The 19,426-nt window shown below is 48.8% G+C and overlaps 1 protein-coding gene across 7 annotated transcripts in view; it reads right to left on the bottom strand.

The window, feature by feature from the left end:
• Positions 1 to 19,426, bottom strand: part of Ift81 (intraflagellar transport 81) — an 88,912-nt gene that overhangs the window by 60,485 nt on the left and 9,001 nt on the right. For 2 of the 7 annotated variants that reach the window (XR_005870969.1, XM_040731324.1), the window contains exon 1: positions 1,311 to 1,566. The exons of 1 other annotated variant lie outside the window; for it this stretch is intronic. The gene's annotated coding sequence lies outside the window, so the exon portion shown is untranslated. 4 more of the 7 variants (XM_040731325.1, XM_040731319.1, XM_040731320.1 and 1 more) reach the window with 3 other exon arrangements.

The raw sequence follows: 19,426 nt of genomic DNA on the forward strand, positions 1-19,426 counted from the left end.
GTGGATCTCTGAGTTTGAGGCCAGCCTGGTCTACAGAGTGAGTTCCAGGACAGCCTCCAAAACGATACAGAGAAACGCTGTCTTGAAAAACAAAGCAAAACAAAACAAAACAAAAAAACATGAAACAGATACTACTTCACTCAAGACATAAAGTGAGACCATGAGCATGTTGCTTTAAAATAATTTTTTTCTTTTGAGATCTGTTTCTGGCTGGCCTCGAATTCATTATGCAGGCCAACCCTCTGCTTCCAGAGTGCTGGAATTAAAAATCAAGGGCCACCAAGTTCAGCATGAAATGGGTTTTAAAGCTTATAAGACAAAACAAACAAAAACGGCAAAAAACTAAAGACACTATTTCATAATAAAATGAGTAAATAAATAAAATAGTAAAAAGGAAAAAAAGGGTAACTAACTAGTAGAGCATCTAAATTTAAGGTTTCTAAATATTTTAGCCAGGGATAGTGGTATCCTGGTGTCCAACTTTAATCTCAGTGCTAGGAGGCAGAGGCAGGCAGATCTCTGAGTTCGATGCCAGCCTGATCTACAGAGTGATTTCCTGGACAGCTACACAGAGAAACCCTGTCTCAAAAATAAATAAAGATAGATAGATAGATAGTTGGAATTATCTTTTTTAAAAACTATGGAGGTTCAAGTTTTCAAATGTAAAAATATTAATACACATCTTCGTATCCACATATATTTAAAATAATTTAGAAATTATCAGTAGGTCTTTTCTCTTTCAAAACCACAAAATCGAGCCAAACATCTGGATAAACGAGTAACCCATTGCTAAGAAGAAGAGAGAAAAGTGGGGTTCGGGGCGCTATTTACAGGCAGGTAATGGTTGCTAGGGGAGGGAAAGACATTTTCTTCAGTGGTGTGCCCCTGGTAAGTAACGCACGCTCCTGACAGAAATCTAGTTAAACTCACTGGGCCACCAAAGAAGGGGGGGGGGGACAGAGGCGAAGGAAGACGAACTGGGAAATGGAAATGGAATCAATCAGTGGGGGTGGGAAGGGGACCAGAGCGAGAAATGGGAGTGGTCTGATCGAAACACTCTATTTGCGTGTGTGAAGACAGCATAATGGCACCCATTATGCATAACTAGTCTATGCCAATCCAAAACACTTTTTTAAAGAAAGAAAACAGTTGGGGACCCCGCACCCCAGGTCGCCCACCAGCTTTCAGAGGACAAAGATGTTCTTGAACAGGTAGGCTGCCGGTGCCCGGCGGGCGCTGCGCGCTAAAATTAGCAAAAGCAATTACTCTCCTTCCAGCGCAACTGGCCACGCTAATTCACCAGCACTCACCCACAGCAGCACCCAGGGGGCCGGGGCAAGAATTAAAACCAGGACGCGCGCCTTTTTTATCTGGCACAAGTCGGGGCAGCGCGCGCAGGCCCACAGGCTCCCGCGAGTCCCAGGAACAGCGTCCGGGGCCGAGCGGACCTAGGACCCCGCTCCCGCCAGGCCCCGCGCGGCCGACCCCCGGCCAGGTCCTGGCGCCGCCACCGGCCCGGGGCGGGCGCAGTTTCTAGGGGACTGGGTTCGCCGAGTTTCCGACCGCGAGTTGGCGGGGTTACCTCAAATTCTCCTCACGAAACCACCTCCCCACCCACCCGGAGGCACCCGGGTTCCTAGAGACCGCTCCTTGGCAACGGTTGCCAGGTGCTAACGTCACTTCCTATGGTTTAGGGCGCGCACCGGGGGCGGGGCCTTGGGCTTGGAAGCTGGACCTCGTGTCTGGGGTTCCGAGCCATTGCGGAAAGCCTAGGGTGTCCCGTGCTTCTGGTCCCGCTTTCTTTGCGAACCCTCTACAGCTCGCAGTTGAGCTCTGCTATTTGCGTGTGCCGCTTCGTTCATTTATTTATTTACCAAACTTAAGGCGACTGCTTCTTTGAAGCAGGGCTAGATGGGGTTTGGAGTCAGGAAGCATTGGGTGTGGCTTTCAAGTTTAGGTTTTCGACATAAGCATCTTCAGATTAAAGCATGCATGGGAACAATTATAGAGTATAGTATATTACACAACATGCACGGAGGGAGAGACAGACAAATGGAGTCCTCCTCTGAAAACTGGGTTAGTTGCGCAGACGTCCTTGGAGAAACGGTGAATTTAACATCGGACTTACCACAAGCTAAAACTAACAAATGATAAATTAGACCTTTCGTACATGCCCCATACTGCTGGCTGCCGCAGTTAGAGAATGCAACAGAGAGCAGGATCCAATGGGGTTCTGTCCCCGCAGGGGTGAGGGGGTAAGACAGACAACACCATTAAACAGGCCAGGAATGAGAGAGATGTAACGAAATGTCCCAGTGATGACGAAGCCCCAATGAGGAGCCCCGCGTTTACTGGGGGACAGGGAGGGCTGAAGGAGTCTTCCCGGCAAGCCTCCATGTGAAAGTTTCAGGGCCAGTGAAAGGATCTGGTGAGATGACTCAGCTGGTAAGGTGCTTGGTGCACAAAACTAATGACAGAGACAGACCAGAGGGAGAATCGATTCCTCCCTGTGTGATTCCTTAAGATAAAACCTCCGTCTAAGAAGAGGGAGACACTCCCAGCAACAGTTTCACAGCAGACAGGCAGGCATTGCTGAGTCTGTCCGAAGCAAGCTGCCTGTCTTTCATCTACTCTCCCAATGACACCTTTTAAGTGTATTTGAGATTTTCAGTAGATTCTAACCCTATGTGACAGCCGTCCTGAAAGCTTGTCACTTTTATTTCACCCCCCTCCCTACCTCCCACTGCCGCCTCTCCTCCCACTCCTCCTCCTCCTCCTCTACCTTTTTCTGCTAACCATGCCCATGCTTGGAAATCACTCTCCCGTCGGGTTACATTTCCAACCTTTCTTTTTATTTTTAGTGCATCACTTACTTACTGTGTGTAGGAGGGCGCAATCCACTGTGGGCGAGCGAGCGAGTGAGGCCATCCCTGGGCATGCGGGTCAGGGGGAACAGGCAAATAAGAAGTGTCCCTTTGGGGTTCTTGCGTCAAGCTTCTGCCTTCAATTCCTGCCTTCTCTTCCTGACGATGGACTGTGATCCCTAAACCAAGGAAACCTTTTCCTATCCAGTCTGCTTTTGGTCGTGGTATTTTATCACAGTCACAGAAAAGCAAACTAGAACAGGTGGTGAGATGCTGTGTATTCGTGAAGTTCAAGGCCATCACTGCTGTCGGGGGCGACTTAATCTAAGTGTATCATCTTGACTTTCTCCCCCATCACTCTGTTTCCTCCCTACTTTGCTCTGAATGGGCTGCTGGCAGTGACAGACTTACATCCTGCCAGCCTAGTGTTTCAAAAAATTCCCAGAGCAGACTCTCATTGGCACAGAGTATACCAGACTAGCCCCACACTCCCATCATCATTTTTAGTTTATGTGTACGTGCATGCAGTGCCCATGGAGGCCAGAAGGGGCATCAGACTCTTGCAAATGGAGTCACAGATGGTTGTAATGTGTGTGATGGGAACCAAACTTGGGGTCTCTGGAAGAGCGCCAAGTATTCTTAACTGCTGAGGCATTGCTCTAGCCCCTAGACAATTTCCTTTTTACTTTTTTCCCACCCCCCCTTTTTTAAATTTTTAAAAAATATTTTGATCATATGTTATTTTGAGACAATCCTGCTAAGTCACCCATGCTGGCCTTGAATTTTCTTTTCTTTTCTTTTTTTTCAAGATGGGGTTTCTCTGTGTAGCCTGGGATGTCCTGGAACTCACTTTGTAGACCAGCTGGCCTCGAATTTACAGCGATTCACCTGCCTCATGTCTCAGCTGGGCTAAAGGTGGGCACGGCCATGCTGCGCTTTATTCTGTTTCTTGATTTTCGTAACAGGGTCTTCACTATACAGCCCAAACTGGTCTGGAACTCATCGTGTGGTCCATGCTGGCCTCAAGCTCTGCCTTGCCTCCACCTTATGTAGGGATGTGCACCACACCCAGGTCAAACCCTTCTTAAATCGACTGGTTTATTTCTTATAGCAACAGTAATAGAGTGGGTGAGGGTGGTTCTCCGAAGGAAGGGCTGGGCCTGTTAGCAGTGGGAGAGATGCCGTGCCAGCTAGAGCGACATGGGGCGGCTGTGTCGGGAAAGGCTGTTACATCTGAAGAACTATGAGTGTGACTCCATTGCTACAGTGCTTGACTACACACACGCACAAAGCCCTGGGCCTGATCCCCAGCACCACATAAAACACACGTGGTACATGAGTACATGGTGGAACATGCCTGTTATCTAAGCACTGGGGAGGACCAGGATTCTAGATCACCCTTAGCTACATAGTAAGTTTGAGGCCAGCCCATGCGAGGTGGAACACTATCTCAAAAAAAAAAAATGGTGGGGGGACGATGACAAGATGACTCTGTGGGAAAGGCACTTGCTGCCAAGTCTGATGACCTGAGTTTGGGTCCCAGAATCCACAGAATAGAAGGAGAAAAGAGACTTCTGAAACTTGTCCTCTGACCTTCACACATGGGCACACAAGTGCACGTACATACATATACACATACACATACATATACACATACACATACATATACAACAAATATAACATAATTTAAAAAAGAAGAAATGCACAGCATTCATTGTGTGGCGTGTCTGTATCCATGGGAACTTTCTCCTTTATTTCTTCCCAAGGAATATCTGTATCTAGTGCCGACACCTAGTATGGACCAGGAGAGGTTTTTACAGAGACATCCGAGGGATGCCATAAACACAATGTCTCCAGCCCATTTTCAGTTCAGAACTTCCAAACAAAAACTTTCCTGCACAAAATCCGAGGAATCCAAGCCAATTTTCTGTTTGGGGTATTAAATTTAGACCTATCATCCTGACCAGGAGATATTTCTGGATCCTGAACGAGCATTCAGTGAACGCCAGTTTCCAAGATGCCATCCCATCTGGGGCAGCTCTGCACACTGCCCACATTATCTCATTCTTTGAAAACAGGGGAAAATGACCCAGACACCGGGAACACGCTTGCAAGTGGGTCATTTCGTTTGTTACCATTCATTGTCATTTAACACCTTTGCCATCTAGGTTACATGGAGATGAAAGTCATTAAGCTTAAATGGAAACACGAGTTGAGGTTTGGAGATGCCCCAAGCTCTCTGCTCTGGCAGTTGGATCTTGTGGGCACATTTGGTAGCAGGATGTGATTTCTTAAAAGGCAGAAAGAGAAATATCCTGTGAAACATTCAGCTAAATGGATGAGATTCCAGAGGCCTAATTAAATGCATGCTTGGCACTACATTTTTGTCAGGCTTTCCTGGTAATGGATTTTGTGTTTGCACATGGACTACAGTTTGCAAAGCCTGAAAATCACCAGTGGGATTAATGGGCTCTATAAAGTAGCCAAAATTATATTACAATTCATATAGACGCCTTGGTTATCCAATTGGATTGAAATACAGTTCTCACCCAAAATTCTCCCAGGGGCTCAAAACATCATCATCACTTGCTGAGAGCTTACTACTTAGCCACAGCTTTGAGAAATACTTCACAAACAGGTCAGAACCGACTCCAATATTAACGTGTGTGGTGTGGTCCTATTTCCCCTCCTCTGGAAGCAATTCCAATTGTCACTAGCAGGCTGCACTTCTCATAGCAAATCTGCCCGTGCTACGTAACCTGTGACATCTTTGGGGGGAGGAAAGGGGACCTCCTTCAAGTGGATCAGCAGACACGGGAGGTGCTATGAGGTATCCCAGGACAGGGATAAAGCCCTAGAGGAAATGGACATATTCCATGAAGGCCAGGACAACAGCCAATGACACTTACGTTGCCCTGGGCTTCACAAGGGGTCAGTCACACGGAGGCAGCAGTGCCATTGTATGAGAGCAGAGCTGCAGGGTGGGGTGATGAGTGAACAGGAGGTCATAGGTACCCCAAAGCCTCATCACTGTAGAAAAGCACCAGGAGCAGGCACCCCTCGGTGTGTGCCAAATGGGAGGACTTTCAATCACGAGGCTGCATTTCCTTCCAACATAACAGAAGAGGGGCTCGAGGTCAGACATCAGCAGATGCAAAATAAAGTCGATCTGGAAGAACTGAGTCACAGACTAAGGCCAATAACAACCTCTGTCAATCAGCGATCCCATCAAGATAGAGGCAGCAAGCCCTAAGGAACCGAGGAGAGTGTAATACAGGACTGTATATAAAGGTTTGAGCAGGATTTAAGTGCCCGACAGGGGACCAGCAACAAAGGTGTCATAGATTCCCTGAGCCAAAAGCAGAAAGTTCAAGAAAGGACCAGATCCCTACAAAGCTAGAGGAAGCTGCTGATCCAGGGATGCCTATGGGCAGTCAGTCCTGACCCCACATTCTCCCACCCTCTCATCTCCTGCCTAATCTCCCATCAGGCGGAGCCCAGCAGGTAGCCAATGGGAGAGGTTTTACTCCATGTGGCTCATCTTCCATGGATTGTAGAGAGGGAACTGGGCGAGCAGAATGAATTCTGAAACCAAATGATGAACGAAAAGGCTTTTCAAGGCCAGTCATTCACCCTCATATCATTGTACGATGGTGGAAATTGAGGCCTGCTAGCTAATCATGTCACTAATGACTGGTGAGGCTAAAACTCAGACACCAATCTACCCGATCCCAAAGCCTTAATTCAGCAGTCCACTAAACTGCCTCACACCGGCATAGAAGAGTCGGAAGAGAGGGTCACAGTCAGGCTACAAGGTAGGTGGCCAAAGGTCTCTGCAAGGGTTGGCACTAACACATGGTGGGGTTTCCTCTGCCTCTGGGGGCTCTCTACGCAGTCACCTCTCACACTTTCCTTTATTCCAATGTTTATTGTTTATGTATATGTGTATACATATAGATGCATGCAGACATGCCCCACCCCGACACTGAGAAGTCTGTCCCTCCCTCCCACATTGTTAGGCAGTGTCACTCTTGTTTCTTCCTACTCCAGGCTACTTGGCTGTGGACTTGGGGGCAACTCTCCTATCTCCACACCCCCATCCCAAAGTAGGAGTCCTGGGATTACAGATAGGAGCCACCACATCCAACATTTTGTGGGTTCTGGGGGTCGAACCCAGGTCATCAGGCTTGTGTAGCAAGCATTTTTACCTGCCAAGCTTCCCCTCCTTTTCTGAGATACAACCCCAGAATCGGGGCTGACCTTGAATTTATGATCTCCTTGTGGGGCACTGGATTACAGGTGTGTGTTGCTGTGCCCAGCCCAGGCCGTCAATCTCCTACCCACGTGGGGCTAATGGTTGGAAAATAATTCAAGCATGTATCTCAGAGTCAAAGCAGAAGATGGATCAAAAATCCTTGGCTGGTGATGGGAAAGAAGAAGTGTATTTTTGTTTTGGATGTTTCTCAGGTCCTTTTTTTCCCTTCATCTTCTTTTTCTCAGCTGAATGTTTGGTCTATTTATAGAGTTCAGGGGGAGTGTTTAAGGGCAGCCAGCGATAGAGCTGCATTTGGGGCCGTCAGAAAATCCAGAACCATGAAGGAGAAGGTGGACGGGCGGGTGGGAGGGGGTGAGCAAAGCCAAGAGCAGGAGGACACAGATGGCCTCGTCCTTCACGTGGCCAGGACCTTAGTCTCATGAGCCGAAGACGTCAAGTCCAGGTGTTTGACAGAACCAAATGGTGCGTAAGCTGATGAGTGGACAAGGAGACCTCGATGTGTGTGTGCGATAAGGGAAAACGAGAACTTAGGGGCTGGAGAGATGGCCCCGTCAGTGAAGGGCTCGCTGTACAGGCGTGAGGACCTGGTTTAGATCCTCAGAGTCCAAGTGAACATGCTGATGAGGGAGAATCAGGAGGCAGAGCCAGGAGGATACTGGGGGCTCATTGGTCAGTCAGCTGTGGTCGTTTGAATGTATTTGGCCCCGATAAACTCATAGTGAGTGGCACTCTTAGGTGTGGTCTTGTTGGAGGAGGCTGGATGGCACTCATCTTTAATCCAGATTTTGAGGCTGGAGGACACACCTTTAATGAGGGCCACATCTTCTGTAGGAAGCGTGTCACTGGGGGGGCGGGCTTTGAGATCTTATTCTCAACCTTCACTCAGTGTGTCAGTCAGTCGACTTCCTGTTGCCTCTGAGTCAAGTGTAGGAACTCAGCTCCAGCACCATGTCTGCCTGCATGCCGACATGCTTCCCGCCATGGTGGACTGAACCTCTGAACTGTAAGCCAGCCACCACAATTAAATGTTTCCTTTGTAAGAGTTGCCTGACATGGTGTCTCTTCCCAGCAATAAAAACCTGACCGAGACAGAGGTCTAGGCCAAAATGGTGAGAGCAAGTATTAAAAAAAAAGGTAGAAAGTGATTGAAAAAGACACCAGACATTGTCCTCTGGCTTCCATTAGCATGGGCACACATATGAAGCTGCACACTTCTGTGTACACACACACACACACACACACACACACGCACGCACACACGCACGCACACAGAAATGAAATACTAAAACATGCTATAACCTGGATGAAGTTGCACAATCTTTGTATACAAACACACACACTTAACACACACACACACACACACACACACACTGAATGGAGTACTGGTACATGCTTCACCATGGATGAACCTGCACACATCTGTGTATACAGACAGACAGACAGACACACACACACACACACACACTGAATGGAGTACTGGTACACGCTTCACCATGGATGACCCTGGAGGACATTATGCTGAGGGGAAGAATCCATCACAAATGACACACTCTGAACAGGCAGGCATTCTAACAACTGAGCCCCCCCCCCAGGTCTCTGCCTTGTTCACTGATATTTTCCAGCACCTGAAATGACCTGGCTCTTAACTAGTGTCTATCAGATGACTGTGGGCATGCAATAGGCTATGGTTAAATCAGCTATCATTTCTTGGGTGCCGCAAACTGAAAAGTATAACTTCATCGAGTTGCTCTACACGTATCTGACCACTTACTGGGTGCCAGGAACTAGTGCAATTGCCATTCCACAACAGGGAACAAGACAGACTAAAAAATCCTGCCTGGTAGAGTGTGTTTTCTCCAGGACAGCATCAAACAGATGTTACTATTTTGATAGAGAAGGAAATTGACAGCGAGGACACAAAGGGTGGCAAAGCTATTCAGTTCCCTCAGATACCTGGATTCACTCCATGTCCTAGCAGGTGCTGAGTTTTCCCCAGAGATGGGCCTCCATGGTTCCAGACCTCAGTCCCTGCCACTGCTTCTCGGAGAGACCAAACTTCTGGGAACTGGAGCCAGAGCAATTAGAACAGGCGAATCCCATGACCTCGGTGTCCCTGCCTGCTCTCTCCCCTCCACCCCAACTCCATGACGATAGCTCACACCTGGGGTGTTGCAGATTTGAGCCACAGATCTCACTCACACACCATCCCCCACCCCGCCCCCAGCTTATCGGCATGTTACATCCCCAAGTGGCTGAGGCCAGCAGGGCAGGCAAAGAATGCAGCTTGAGTAAAAATAAACCTGCAGCATTCCTTGGCAGCCCCCTGCCCCTTCCCGCTCTCAGCCGTCCATCCTGGCAGCAGAGGGTGCCAGGGAAGGCGGGGGGGGAGCAGGGTGGAGGAAGCGAGCAGTGTTGCTATCCAACCCTGAGAAAGAGAGGGAGAGGGAGAGGACTAGAGGGAGGGAGAGAGAGAGATGGCCTTATATGGGAACATAGGCAGACAATATGTGGTGGTGGCTTAGAGGTCAGCAGAGGTCAGATACCAGACAGATGGAAGAAATTAAACACGGGACAGAGCGGGTTCTGGGCCCAGAAAACAGCTCTCGTTCCACAACGAGGCTACACAAAGCCTGGCCTGGTTTCCTTTTTTATTTTTTTTTTCTGCCTAAATGAAACAAGAATTTCATCCAAAATTCTCCATGACTTTGGTTCTGGCTCCTTGCTCCGTGGTTGGCTGACAGAGGCCCTGGTCTTTGGAAGTCATTTCTTTCCATGTTCCTTGTTGCAGAACACAAGGAGAAGGCCAGGCTTGTCTCATGAGAGCCTCCAGTGACTCTCACAAAGCACATAAATTAGTGGGTAATGATTGTAAAAAGCCGTGCATTGATCATACAGCCATTCAACAAATACTGAGATTCATTTATGCCTCAGGCATTGAACCAGGGGCTGGAAAGACTTGACTAATGTTTCAATAATTAATAATGGTTTGTTTTACTCTGCTCATTTCAACACTGGTGACACAGAACACCAGTTTAGAGTCATCTGGTCTCTGCCATTGTGGACTCAGAGGTTGAAAGCAGGCAGAAGTGACACACTGATGACCCCTGGCTTCCAAAGACAGCTCTTTGAGTCACTCCTGTGAATATTTCCATTTAACACAGAACATTTCAACATCGCCATGGTAGACATCGGGGCTGGATAGTCTGCTGCAGAGGACTGTGTCTTCACTGTTGGACATGCAGCAGTAGCTCAGAGCTTGACAAGATGCCAGTGGCAGCTACCTCCTTTTTGACCAGTCATGACAAAAAGTCTTGGGGATGGAAAGTGGCAAGGTTACTCCTGGCTGAGAATCACTGATTTGGGGGGCTGGGGGAGGATGGTGCAGAGTGAAAAGAAAGAGGCTGTGAGGAGAACAGCCCGATCCTAAACCAGCGGCTCTAACCAGCCCTGTCTCCTTGGCAACAGATGGTCATGAGTTTGGATGGCTGAAATCCCCCATCAGCTCACTTCAAGAAGAGCTTTGACCATTTGGATTCCTTGGGAAGCAAACACCAAGGAAGGAGTGAACTTGGAAGGAAGCTGGGAAGGGAAGAATGTTAAATTCCTTCCTTTTCTTGTCACCATGACCAAAATACCTGACAAGAAGCAACTTAAGGCAGGAACGAGTTCACTTTGGGGGCGAGAACATGAGGCAGCCGGACATGCTGCACCTGCCATCAGGAAGACAGAGGAGAGGCGGAGCCTGCCTATCACATCTCAAGGCCCGCCTCCCGTGGCTGGATGTTCCACAGCCTTCCGAACACAAGAAACGAAGAAGGAGGGGGTAGTGGGCGGTGCAAGAGGAGGGTGGGTGGAGCCTCAGTCATGGCTGCCAAAGACATTTGGCCTCTTTGCTAGGGGCGCCTGCATAAGGCACAGGAAAAAGGGATCAACTATCTGTCAGCAGAAGAGCTGGCACAGGGACGCCACTATGGTTGTTCCCCAAGAGAGGGGAAGGTTGGCCTTAGCATGAACTTGCAGGCGAAGATGCTCTCAGAAACAGAACCCCAGGAGGAAATGCGAGCTATGTGTCTTAAAGCACCGCCCAGTGGTTATTACAGTCACTACGTAAGGGGGAGACATCAAAAAGGTACCATAAGGTAGTAGGGTGTGGGCAAGCAGAATGTGTGCAGGCGGCCCTGAGTTTGGTTCCCAGCACCAAGATATCAGCAACTTTTGCTTCAAATGCTAGGATAAATCTGGGGATGCCCCTAGGTGGGGGACCATGGTGGATTCCATGACCAGTGAGGGTGACCTAGGTGGGGGAGAAACACACCAGGCTTGAGTGAGAAGTTTATTAGAAAGGGAGGGAGGGGGAAAGAAAGAGAAAAGAGGTAAAGAGACACAGAGATACAGAGAGAGGACAGAAGAGACGAGGGAGACAGGAGCAGGAAGAGAGGAGAGCAGAGAGAGAGGACTCCGGAAAGAGAACAGTGGATAAAAGAAGGCAGGAAGGCATCCTTAGTTTCGGCAAAGGCATTCTCATCCCTTTGTTCTAAGTCATCTTCCAAGGCAGCTCTAGCTTGAGTACAATCCAGGAGCAGCTGAGTTCCGCCCCTCAGGCACCTCTCGTTAGCAGCTGTGGATGTAGGCTCTGTGTGAGCCTTGCTTTCTTCAGCTGCATGATGGAGAAGCCTGCACTAACTCACTGGCCTCTGTGAAGACCTTTCGGGAGAGTATGGCAGATTCTAATTGGCTCTGAAAAGTTTTGGGTTTTGTATTATTGAGACTTGAACCCAGGGCCTCCCACATGCTAAGCAAGCATTCTACTAACTGGGCTACGCCTTTCATTGAACCTGGAGCTCAATGATTTGGCGAGGCTGCTGGCCAGTGAGCGCCAGGGATCACTTTTCACTGGCCCACCTCACCCCACTGCCAGCACTGTGGTTGTTACAGGGAAGGCTCTCGCGTGGGTCCTCGCGATAAGAACACAGGTCCTCATGTGTGCAGCAGGCACTTTACTGACTGACCTGTCTGCCCATCTTCCTCCTACCCTTTATGTATCCCACTTGCCATCAAACCCCATATGCAGCTGAAGATAGCCTTGAACTTCTTTTTTTTTTTTTTTTTTTTTTTTTTTTGGTTTTTCGTAACAGGGTTTCTCTGTGGCTTTGGAGGCTGTCCTGGAACTCACTTTGTAGACCAGGCTGGCCTCGAACTCACAGAGATCTGCCTGCCTCTGCCTCCCGAGTGCTGGGATTAAAGGCGTGCGCCACCAACGCCCGGCTTAGCCTTGAATTTCTAATCCTCCTTCCTCTACCTCTCGAGTGATGAGCTTATAGGCACATCTGGCTTATATGGTGCTAGGGCTTGAACCCAGGGTCTCCCGTATGCTAGACAAGTGCTCTTCCAACAGAGCCACATCTCTAGTCTCTGCTGCCATTTTTCTTGGGGTAATAGTCCTCCGTCTCTCCTATCTATCAAAAAGGGAAGGGAAGGGTAGACCAGAAAGCCCAGGATCTTTTCTGTTTGTTCATTTGTTTTTGTTTTTAAGACAGGGTTTCTCTATTATATAGCTCTTGCTAGCCTGTAACTCCCTAATGTAGACCAGGCTGGCCTTGAAATCTCAGAGATCCTCTGCCTCTGTGCTGGGGTTAAAGGCATGCGCCACCACCATGCCCAGCCCCAGGAGCTCTCTTATCCCTACCTCACTCCTTCCCGAGGCCACTTAGCTCTCACAGCATATGTGTTTAATTCCCAATTTGCCCCCCTTCTAAGTCCTTCTGGGATCTCTAAAATTATCCCTGACATTTCAGAAGAATCCTTTACATTTTTATTTCTCATCACATTCATGAAGCAGTGTCAGTCACAAAGAATCAATGGCTTCTCCCCCCCCCCCAAGGGATGCATTATTTCCTCTACTTCCCAGCTCTGGGTCAGGAGAGGTGAGCTGACTTACCTGACAGCCCGACTGGTGGTACGGTGGCACTGCAAAGTCCCCTGCCCCCCATCCCATCCTGAAATTTTCTCCTTTACTTTTAGCAACAAATGGATTCGAGCTTTTGTTGCACAAGAAAGGAATGTTTCATTCACTTATCATTATTGTGTGTGTGTGTGTGTGTGTGTGTGTGATGTGTTTGAGCGCAGGAGCACACATGCCACAACATGTGTGTGGGGCCAGAGCCTCACTTTTGGGAGTCGGCTCTGTCCTTCCACTGTGGGCTTGGGGGGGGTGGAACTAAGGTCAGTGTGCAGCAAGCAGTTTCGCCCACTGAGCACCTTGACAACCCACAGGACAGAAATTAGCAAAACCTTGTATATGCAAAGAGAGGCAACTGACTAGTCGTCAGGGCACATATGTAATCCCGGCACTCAGCACGCCAAGGCAAGAGGATCATGAGTTCAATGCCAAATGAGCTACATAGCAAGCCCCTACCTAAAAATACATACATATATAAACAGCAATTGACTCGTTTACGCAAAGTCCAGGGGCCCATGGATTTCAACACAATGGAGGAGCCGCAAGGTTGCCCGTGGGTTGTCTCTCCACTCTGCCATGTCGGCAGGGTCTCATGTGGGCAGGAGGTGAATTAACTATGCAGCTGAGTATGACCTTGAACGTCTGCTACCCCATCTATACTTCCCAAGTGCAAGGGTTACAGGCGTGTGCCACCACATCGGGCTCATCCCACGCTTGTGTCACTAGGCAAGGGCTCTACTAACTGAGCCACACCTCCAGCCCCTTGGCTCCATTTTTAAGCAACCTCTGCATTTCTAATGGCAAGGTAACTGCCAGCTGTCAAATCCAAAGGGACGGTCCCAACAAGGGGAACTGAGCCTCCTTGGTCCCGATTGGCCTGATCTAGTCATGTGCCCACCCTTCTGCAAACCAATTACTGGGAATCAGGAAACAGACCAGGACCAGAGGAAAAGACAAAGGATTAAAAGTGACTCCTCTGAAGGACAGCTGGCACCCAGCTGTTATCAAAAAGGGGGACTCAACGTTGGGTGACCCCTTCTCCCATGAGAAAAGATGTTCAGCCCACTTAGAGTGTTCCTGAAGAATGCCCTCTTTTTGGACAAGGCTGCCCTTAAACCTTTTACCCTTCCTCCACTTAACTGGACTTTGGTGTTCATGTTAAGCCTCCTGAATTCAACCTCCCTGAATCTCATTGACATTGTTTGAGAATTCCTGGGACACAGAGAATCCGAGCCGCATATTGCTGCATTGGGGCTGAACGCAAGTCTGGGAGACACTGAGCTCCCATCTTTAGAAAACGGTCCTAGGGCTAGGAGGAAAACTGTCGGTAGTAACATCTGAGTGGTGGGGTCGCGGGCAATCAGGACTGTGCTTTTTTTTTCCTTGTCATATTTTGCACCACAAGAAGGAGACAGGCCGGGCAGTGGTGGTGCATGCCTTTAATCCCAATACTCGGGAGGCAGAGGCAGACGGATCGCTGTGAGTTCGAGAGTTCGAGATCAGCCTGGTCTACAAGAGCTAGTTCCAGGACAGCCTGCAAAGCCACAGAGAAACCCTGTCTCGAAAAACCAAACAACAACAACAAAACAAGAAAGGGACAGAAGTGGCCACAGTATAAAGGAAGCAAAGTGTTATAAACAGCCAGGGCCAGACAATGGAGACCAGGACCCAGACTTGGTTCTCTCCTACTTCCTCACTCCTAAAGGCAGGGACCAGAGTGTCAGGGCTGGGTGTTGCTCCCTGTGAGCTAGAGTAACTGCAATAGGATCACCACAGATATTGCTAATTGCCTCCCACAAAGCCAAGTCTCAGGTTGATAACCTGGTCTAAGCCTTTTTTGGGGGGGGGAGGGTGGTTCGAGACAGGGTTTCTCTGTGGCTTTGGAGGCTGTCCTGGAACTAGCTCTTGTAGACCAGGCTGGTCTCGAACCTACAGAGATCTTCCTGCCTCTGCCTCCCAAGTGCTGGGATTAAAGGCATGAGACATGAACGCCGGGCTTCTGGTCTAAACCTTTATGACAATCTCACTGCCCCAGTTTGGGATTGGGTTAGGTGGGGACTTGTGACCCACTTCTGGCCAATGAAATGAGAGAACAAATGGGTGGAGTGTGGTTTCTTTCACACAAGACAAGTGGTGGCTGGGAGTCACTGGTCTTAGGGTCATGCAGCCATGTGTTGGGCAACACGGTACCTAGCAAGAGAACGGTGCCCAGGCAAAGGCAGTAAGAGTCAGAGAGCCTTGGAAGTCGGTGAGCGGCTGCCCGCACCCCCTTGCAATTTGCTTGTTAAATCCAAGTTACATGCTCCTTATGTTGAAGCTAATTTGAGTTGTGTTTTCCTATTACATCATCCGATCCAGCCCAAGCGTCTGTTGAAGACATTGCACATGCACACTGGCCAAACAGCCATCAGCCAGAGTGAGTGGGCAGCAGAGGGTGGGTAGCAGCACCTGGTGCGGGGTTCTTCTGATAGTCCTTTGAGGACTGTTGCTGATCAAAAGCCTTTCCAGTTCTAGAAGGGTTCGCTAATGGCTGGTGCAGGCACTAAGCCAGAGAAGCAAGCAGCTTGCCTTGCTGTCTGAAGTCAGGACTGATAACATGGACTAGAAATCGTCCTGCATTAACGCATCAAACTGCAGATGGGGCTGAGACCGCTCAGCGGGTAAGAACAGCTGCTCTTACAGAGGAGCTGAGAACAGTTCCCAGTACCCACACTGGGTGGCTCGCTGCCTGTAACTCCAGCTCCAGGGGACTGCACTTCCTCTGGCCTTTGTGGGCACCTGCACTCAAATGGACACACACACACACGCACGCACGCACGCACGCACGCACGCACGCACGCATGCGCGGCTAAAAGCAAAGGAGCTGGGGAGTGGTTAAAAGCACTTACTGCTGAGTCCAATGCCCAGCATCCACATCAGGCTGTTCACAACCATCCACAACTTCCGTTCCAGGGGATCTCATGCTCTCTGGACTTTCCGGGCCGGTGCTCAGACAGGGTGCACACAGACACTGTTCACATAAACTTATACAGGTAGGCACACCTGTAAAGTTAAATTTAAGAACAGCAACGCTGCAGAACACCTAGACTGCATTGTTACTTGGCTACTATTCCTGAGAATCCACTATTAGCCTACAAGATTAAGCCAAGAGCCAAACCAAATGAGTTATCGAGGCCTCAGCTTGCTCACCTGTGAACCGGGGGATTAATATGAGAATTCTCTCATATCGAGGCTCGGAGAGAGCTTTGTGATGCACAAAACAGGCGAAAGATCATCAGCGCTCTGCAGCCCAGACGCACAGCAGGCACACCTCTCAACAGTCTGAATTTAGGACACTCGCGTCCCCAACTATTCTACTGTGTATACATAGCCTAGGTACATTTCTTACACTTTGGAGACTCAACCTCTTCATCTGTACAGTGAGAAGACCTTGTTCTAACTGTGCACTGAGGGTAAAATGTCCTGAGAGGAGAGAGGCGTGCTGCGTTATTTCACCAGTTTTCCAGTCCGGGGTCAGACAAAAACAGCGCAGACTCCATAGCGAATGCTGGTGCATTGCTGCCCTCTGCTGGTCATGTCCCTGGACAACAGGCACATCAAGGACTTGTCGGACAGAGGGCATAGAGCTCTCCTTGGACTGAATGTTGAATCAGGGACTACTGACTCGGATCTGAGTAAAGAGAGGATAAAGGACTGGAAACCTATGCATTGTAGGCTTCTCTGGCTCTCAGGGATTTCCAGACGGCAGTCTGCAATCTCTCTCTCTCTCTCTCTCTCTCTCTCTCTCTCTCTCTCTCTCTCTCTCTCTCTCTCTCTCTCTCTCTCTCTCTCTCTCTCTCTCTCTCTCTCTCTCTCTCACACACCTGGAAGAGATGCATTTGCGCACCTCCCGGGGAGGATTCTCTTGATTGGACTCTCTGACGTGGAACACTCTCCCGCTGTGGGTGGCACCTATTCTCAGGGCTGGGCTCATGGTCCATATAAAGAATAAGGGAGCTGAGTTCATTCTCTCTCTCTGCTTTCTGAGTGGGGATGCCTCGACGGCCTCTGCCGCGGTGGGCTTCATTGTCGCATTATGACCCAGAGTAAACTGTTTCTCCCTCGGGTTGCTTTTGTTTGAGAAAAGGAAGCCCCAGACATTTCTCCTCATTTTACTTACTCCATAGTAGCTGCCTACAGACTGGAAGCCCTGGGTCTGTCGATTTTGGGTGCCTATTTATCTGGGTTCTTTTGTAAGGCAGGCTAAGAAACCAAAGCTCAGAGAGGTTAAGATACACATCTGGGGGGGTCCAACAGTCAATAAACGCAGATGCGGGATTTGAGTTCAACCCCAGAGCACACATTCTACCTCCAAAATACAAAATGAAGGAAACCAGGATGGTGACTTGTTTTGAAAATATTATACAAGAACTGGTTGAGATAGCTCAAGGACTACAGGCACATGCCAGCAATCCTGAAGACCTGAGTTCAATCCCCAGGTCCCCATATGATGGAAGCAGAGAAACGGCACCCATGGATTATTCTCTGACCTCCACTTGCACACTCTGGAGCACTCATATGAATAAATGTAGTAGGTTTTTAATGAAGAAAAATCAGCTTGGTCTATATAGCAAGTTCCCGGACAGCCAGGACTACATAGGGAGATCCTGTCTTAAAAATAAAATAAATAAGCCAAGCGGTGGCGCATGCCTTTAATCCCAGCACTTGGGAGGCAGAGGCAGGCGGATCTCTGTGAGTTCGAGGCCAGTCTGGTCTACAGAGTGACTTCCAGGATAGCCAGGATTGTTACACAGAGAAACCCTGTCTTGGATAAAAACAAATTAAAGAAAGAAATATGACTTAAACTAATATAATTTGAATGCCCAAGATGGTATTTTCTGGACAAACTGATGAAGCAATAGTGGAGAGGCAGTCTTTAGAAAACCTACTGTGTGCTGGTGACATTATGGTGCCACAGTTCTGCTCTTAGATTTTTATTCTTTTCGAGACAGGTTTCTCTGTGGCTTTGGAGGCTGTCCTGGAACTAGCTTTTGTAGACCAGGCTGGTCTCAAACTCGCAGAGATCCACCTGCCTCTGCCTCCCGAGTGCTGGGCCTGAAGGTGTACGCCACCAACGCCCGGCTAGATTTTTTGTTAACCCTCAAAGAACTGAAAACAGGCACTCAAGTCCTTGCAAATGAGAACTTGTCTAGAGCAGCTCCATGCCCAGTGACCCAAAGATGGAGCCAGTGCTCTCAACCACAGAGCCATCTTTCCAGCTCCCTTGTCCATAGTCTTGATAGAGAAGTCATCACTAGCCACTAGCCAGCCAACAGTCTGACTCTCCTGGCTCTTCCTTGGTCCAGTGCCCATAGCTAAGGACACAAAGGGCTACTAATTTGATTTCAGAATTAAGCTGGAAAGGAAGCAGGGTGTTGTCTTAGTCACTGTTCTATTGTTGTGAAGACAGAGTGTGACCAAGTCATCTCTCTCTTTCTCTTTATTTATGTATATATATATACATATATATATATATTGGGGTTGTTGGTTGATTTTTTGTGGGGTTTTTTTTTGAGTCTGGGTTTCTCTGTATAACAGCCCTGGCTGTAGACCAGGTTGGACTCAAACTCACAGAGATCCACCTGCTTCTGCCTCCCGAGTGCTGGGATTAGAGGCGTGCGCCACCACCATCTTGCTCCAAGTCAAGTCTTACTAAAAATGAAGACTACTTAGCTGGGCAGTGGTGGCGCACGCCTTTAATCCCAGCACTCGGGAGGCAGAGGCAGGCAGATCTCTGTGAGTTCGAGGCCAGGCTGGACCGACAGCCTCCAAAACAATACAGAGAAACCCTGTCTCGTAAAACCAAAAAAAAAAAAAAAAACGAAGACTACTTAATTAGAGGCTACAGTTTCAGAGCTTATGCCATTGTCAGCATGGTGACAGCATGGTGACAGGCAGAGCTTATGCCATTGTCAGCATGGTGACAGCATGGTGACAGGCAGGTATGAGGCTGGAGAAGCAGCTCAGAGCTACATCCCGATCCAAAAGCTTCGAGGTGGGGGTGAGGCTGGGCGTGGCATGGGCTTTTGAAACTTCAAAGCCTACCCCCAGTGACACACTTCCTCCAACAAGGCCACACCTCCAACCCTCCTAATCCTATGGAAGAGTTCCTCTCCTTGGTGACTAAACATTCAAATATATGAGCCTATAGGGACCATTCTTATTTAAGCCACTACAGGCATGCATGGTAGAAAAATATATTAATCTTTGCAACAATTAAACATTTAAATATTGTGGTTCTGAACCTGGATATAGAGTGGCCACCATCCTTCTAAGAATTTATGGCCT

This window comes from Mesocricetus auratus, unplaced genomic scaffold (genome assembly GCF_017639785.1).
Source record: "Mesocricetus auratus isolate SY011 unplaced genomic scaffold, BCM_Maur_2.0 Super-Scaffold_100025, whole genome shotgun sequence".
NCBI classification, from domain to species: domain Eukaryota; kingdom Metazoa; phylum Chordata; class Mammalia; order Rodentia; family Cricetidae; genus Mesocricetus; species Mesocricetus auratus.